Here is a 5,000-nt window from a genome sequence, read left to right on the forward strand (position 1 = left end):
ACCGTGGCCTGTCAGAAGACATGTCAGGGAGTATGGTGGAACCAAGCCCCCACGCCAGCCTGTCTGCCATAGTTCCACATTTGGTACCCAGCTAAAAGTTTCCCTGCCATTCTGTGTCCTGTTCCACCTTTCCTGCCACTCTTCCTGCAACATACAGTTTATATGTTTGTTAGCAATAGATCTAGGGTTTTGCCCCATGACAGCTCTTGGAACCTGGAACCCAGCAACCGAGCCAGCCATTCCATGTTTGGTATGGTATAGCAAGGCTGCTTTGACTATCTCCAGATCAAGTGGCATACACCCTGTGAGTACTTGGAGAGCATCAGTTGACACAGTCCGGCAGGCTCTGGTCATCTGTAAAAGAAATGGTCGTTGGATTGAGTCTAGTATGCGTTTGACATACCGGTGCTTCGTCCGATCTGCCCACGCTGCTGCACCATACCTGCAAACAGAGAGACAGAGACCTTGGTACATTAGTTTTAGTGATTTCTTTTGCAGACCCCACTCTGTTCTGGTCACCCTCAGGAGTGTACCTGAGACTTCACCCAGCTTCTTCTGAATGTTCCTCACATGAGGTGTGAACCACAGTCTTTCGTCAAGGGTTATTCCCAGATAAGTGAACTCTTGGACAAACTTTATATTCTTGCCCTCAAATGGTATGGTAGGCGGTCTGTGCCTATCGAAAGTGCCCCTGATGGTCATGGCGACTGTTTTGTGATGGGATATTGCAAGCTTGTTCTGTCTCGTCCACCTGCTGACTTCGCCTAATGCTGTTTTTGCTCGTTCCTCTATTTGCTTCCTACTTTGCCCCTTAATTATGATTGCCAGGTCGTCTGCGTAGGCCACCTTTGCCCACTGCTCGCCCTCCCTCTCGACAACCATCTCGTCAAAGACGAGGTTCCAGAGGAATGGGCCACAAATGGAGCCTTGTGGACAACCCTTTGTGACCCATTTCTCCACGACACCAGCCTTGCTGCTCACCATCACCTTTCGGTTCCTAAAATAATCTCCCATCAGGTCGTACAGGTTTCGTGGGCATTGGATTTGTCTTAGTCGCCTCATAACGCTGGGCCACCATAGGTTATCAAAGGCGCCTGCTATATCTACAAACACTACAACAACGTACCTCTCCTCACATTGTACGTGGCTTAGTACTTGCCTAATGGCCATCTCTGTTGATGCACCTTTCCTGAAGCCAAACTGATTTGGGGCCTTCAGGTCCGATTCCTCATATCGTTTCTCAAGACGATTTACAATAAGCCGTTCTAGGACTTTCCCTAGGATGGGGAGAAGGCATATAGGGACAGCGGGAATCTCGTTAATCCATTCATGCGCGTCACTAATTAGATGACGAGGCATTTGGCTATTCATTAGCCGTCTTTATTCAAATGAATGAATAACACATATATATGCATGTACAAAGAATGTGGCAGGTGTTTCACGCCATGTCCGCCACCGAGGTGGGGACTTACAGGGCGCCGCCATAAGAAATGTTTAAAACTACAATACATAACATATACATATGCGGGAAAAGACAAGAACAACATAAATTACATACACAAAGAAGAAAGAACAAAGACGGTTGATTCCTCCTGTGGATAGGCCCCAGGAGTCAAGGCGAAGAAAATAACCAGCATCCTATCCGACGCCGGCTCGCTCCATCTGTCTAGGCGACGTCATATATTCGAAAATGCGATAGCTCGTGCAGCAGCTTTGCAGTGTTCTGGTGCTAAGCACCGCCAGTTCTCGGGGTCTAAAACCAAGTGCGGAGAGATCTCCGGCCGACGCTGGAGACCATACACCCCTCCAATTCAACGTCGCGGTGGACACTGTAACCTCCTCAACGTCTCGGTGCAGGTTGGAGATGGCACGCCTGATGGACGGCGTGTTGTAGTAGGCCGCTTTCTCGGAGTGACACCAGTCGAGCCGGAGATGGTCTCCGACTACCTGGGCGTCGATGACGCGGGCGATGCCGTCTTTAACCGCCACCACGTCAGGCTTGCGGATTCCCTCAGGTGTGCGGAGGTGGGGCTCCACAGAAACATTGAAGCCCCTCTGCGCGAGTCCACGGGCGACATAGCGCACGATCGCGTCATGCCGCTTAACCCGGGACCCGTGCGTCCTGAAGCAAGCCTGTAACACGTGGTTGGCGGTCTCTACGGCCTGGCAGCCCGCGCGGCATCTGGTGTCCGCCTCCCGCCCGCGACTGCGCCGTGCCTTCGTGGGGAAGGCGTTGATGCGGGCGCGGAGAGCGTCTATGAAGTTACGCCCAGATAGCAGGCGACTGGTGTCAGCGACCCACTGGTGTTGCCCCTTGACGGCGGCGGAAGATGACAGCGCCGCACCGTCAAAGGCAACGTGCAGGCGCGCGGCCCACATCTCTCCAACCTGCGTCGACGATTTGAGGAGGTGACCCTCCCACATAAGATGCCGCTCCAGCACCTCAATCTCACGCTGTACCTCGTCCCGGCCTGCACCGTCGGGGGCTGGTCCAATCCTCTTCAGCGCCAGGAGACGGGACCGGCGGAGTGTTGGCCCCATCCATCGGCATGATGGGATGCCGAGGCCTCCCTGGGCTACAGGAGCATGGAAGTAGCCCAGGGGAGTGTCCGCCGGAAGGCGGAACCATCTCCTGACGGCGGCCCGGATGGTCACGTCTGCCGCTTTCAACGCACCCACTCGGGTGCGGCTGAGGGCCAGCCCGTGGTACAGGCCTGGGAGAAGTACGTTGGTGAGGGCGTAGAGGCGCTGTTGCGGCTTAAGCGGAGCTCGGGAGATGACGTCCAGCTGCTCCATCAGGTGGCGTCGTGGGTTGAACACGCAGCGACCCGCGGTGGAGAATTGCAGTCCCAGATACCGGAAGGTTTCACCCACACGTAGGGCGGGCATGGTGGCGTTGCCCGCTTTGAAGGTAATGTCGGCGTCGACCTTCACCTTCTTGTCACGCCCAGACGCGACTAAAGCGAGGGTGAAACACTTCCGGGCGTTGATCTGCAGCCCCAGATGGCCGAGGGCTGCGACGGCTGCGTCGATGAGGGACTGCAATCCCCTCGCGGTAGATGCAAAAAGCAGGACGTCATCTGCGAAGGCCGCAGCGTTGACTCTGCGGCCGAGGATCCGAGCTCCGATGTGGGAGGGAAGTTGACTCAAAACATAGTCCACCGCAAAATTGAAAAGGAGGGGGGAGTCATAGTTACTCCCGCCGTTTACCCGCGCTTGCTTGAATTTCTTCACGTTGACATTCAGAGCACTGGGCAGAAATCACATTGCGTCAACACCCGCTAGGGCCATCGCAATGCTTTGTTTTAATTAGACAGTCGGATTCCCCCAGTCCGTGCCAGTTCTGAGTTGATCGTTGAATGGCGGCCGAAGAGAATCCGCGCACCCGCGCGCCCCCGGAGGAGCACGCTAAGGCGGACGCGGCCTCGCAGCAAGGAAGATCCGTGGGAGGCCAAGGCACGGGACCGAGCTCGGATCCTGCACGCAGGTTGAAGCACCGGGGCGCGAACGCCGCGCAGGCGCGCGCATCCTGCACCGCCGGCCAGCACGAGGCCGACCAACGGCGAGAGCAGACCACGCCCGCGCTAAACGCCCGCACTTACCGGCACCCCTACGGCACTCACCTCGCCCAGGCCCGGCACGTTAGCGCTGACCCACTTCCCGACCAAGCCCGACACGCCCCGATCCTCAGAGCCAATCCTTATCCCGAAGTTACGGATCCAATTTGCCGACTTCCCTTACCTACATTATTCTATCGACTAGAGGCTCTTCACCTTGGAGACCTGCTGCGGATATGGGTACGAACCGGCGCGACACCTCCACGTGGCCCTCTCCCGGATTTTCAAGGTCCGAGGGGAAGATCGGGACACCGCCGCAACTGCGGTGCTCTTCGCGTTCCAAACCCTATCTCCCTGCTAGAGGATTCCAGGGAACTCGAACGCTCATGCAGAAAAGAAAACTCTTCCCCGATCTCCCGACGGCGTCTCCGGGTCCTTTTGGGTTACCCCGACGAGCATCTCTAAAAGAGGGGCCCGACTTGTATCGGTTCCGCTGCCGGGTTCCGGAATAGGAACCGGATTCCCTTTCGCCCAACGGGGGCCAGCACAAAGTGCATCATGCTATGACGGCCCCCATCAACATCGGATTTCTCCTAGGGCTTAGGATCGACTGACTCGTGTGCAACGGCTGTTCACACGAAACCCTTCTCCGCGTCAGCCCTCCAGGGCCTCGCTGGAGTATTTGCTACTACCACCAAGATCTGCACCGACGGCGGCTCCAGGCAGGCTCACGCCCAGACCCTTCTGCGCCCACCGCCGCGACCCTCCTACTCGTCAGGGCTTCGCGGCCGGCCGCAAGGACCGGCCATGACTGCCAGACTGACGGCCGAGTATAGGCACGACGCTTCAGCGCCATCCATTTTCAGGGCTAGTTGCTTCGGCAGGTGAGTTGTTACACACTCCTTAGCGGATTCCGACTTCCATGGCCACCGTCCTGCTGTCTTAAGCAACCAACGCCTTTCATGGTTTCCCATGAGCGTCGATTCGGGCGCCTTAACTCGGCGTTTGGTTCATCCCACAGCGCCAGTTCTGCTTACCAAAAGTGGCCCACTTGGCACTCCGATCCGAGTCGTTTGCTCGCGGCTTCAGCATATCAAGCAAGCCGGAGATCTCACCCATTTAAAGTTTGAGAATAGGTTGAGGTCGTTTCGGCCCCAAGGCCTCTAATCATTCGCTTTACCGGATGAGACTCGTACGAGCACCAGCTATCCTGAGGGAAACTTCGGAGGGAACCAGCTACTAGATGGTTCGATTAGTCTTTCGCCCCTATACCCAGCTCCGACGATCGATTTGCACGTCAGAATCGCTACGGACCTCCATCAGGGTTTCCCCTGACTTCGTCCTGGCCAGGCATAGTTCACCATCTTTCGGGTCCCAACGTGTACGCTCTAGGTGCGCCTCACCTCGCAATGAGGACGAGACGCCCCGGGAGTGCGGAGGCCG

General features: G+C 56.5%; 1 pseudogene; it reads right to left on the reverse strand.

Annotated features, from left to right (window-relative positions):
* Nucleotides 1–5,000, reverse strand: part of LOC126436368 (large subunit ribosomal RNA) — an 8,268-nt pseudogene that overhangs the window by 2,207 nt on the left and 1,061 nt on the right.

Source organism: Schistocerca serialis, unplaced genomic scaffold, assembly GCF_023864345.2.
Source record: "Schistocerca serialis cubense isolate TAMUIC-IGC-003099 unplaced genomic scaffold, iqSchSeri2.2 HiC_scaffold_1235, whole genome shotgun sequence".
Lineage (NCBI taxonomy): Eukaryota > Metazoa > Arthropoda > Insecta > Orthoptera > Acrididae > Schistocerca > Schistocerca serialis.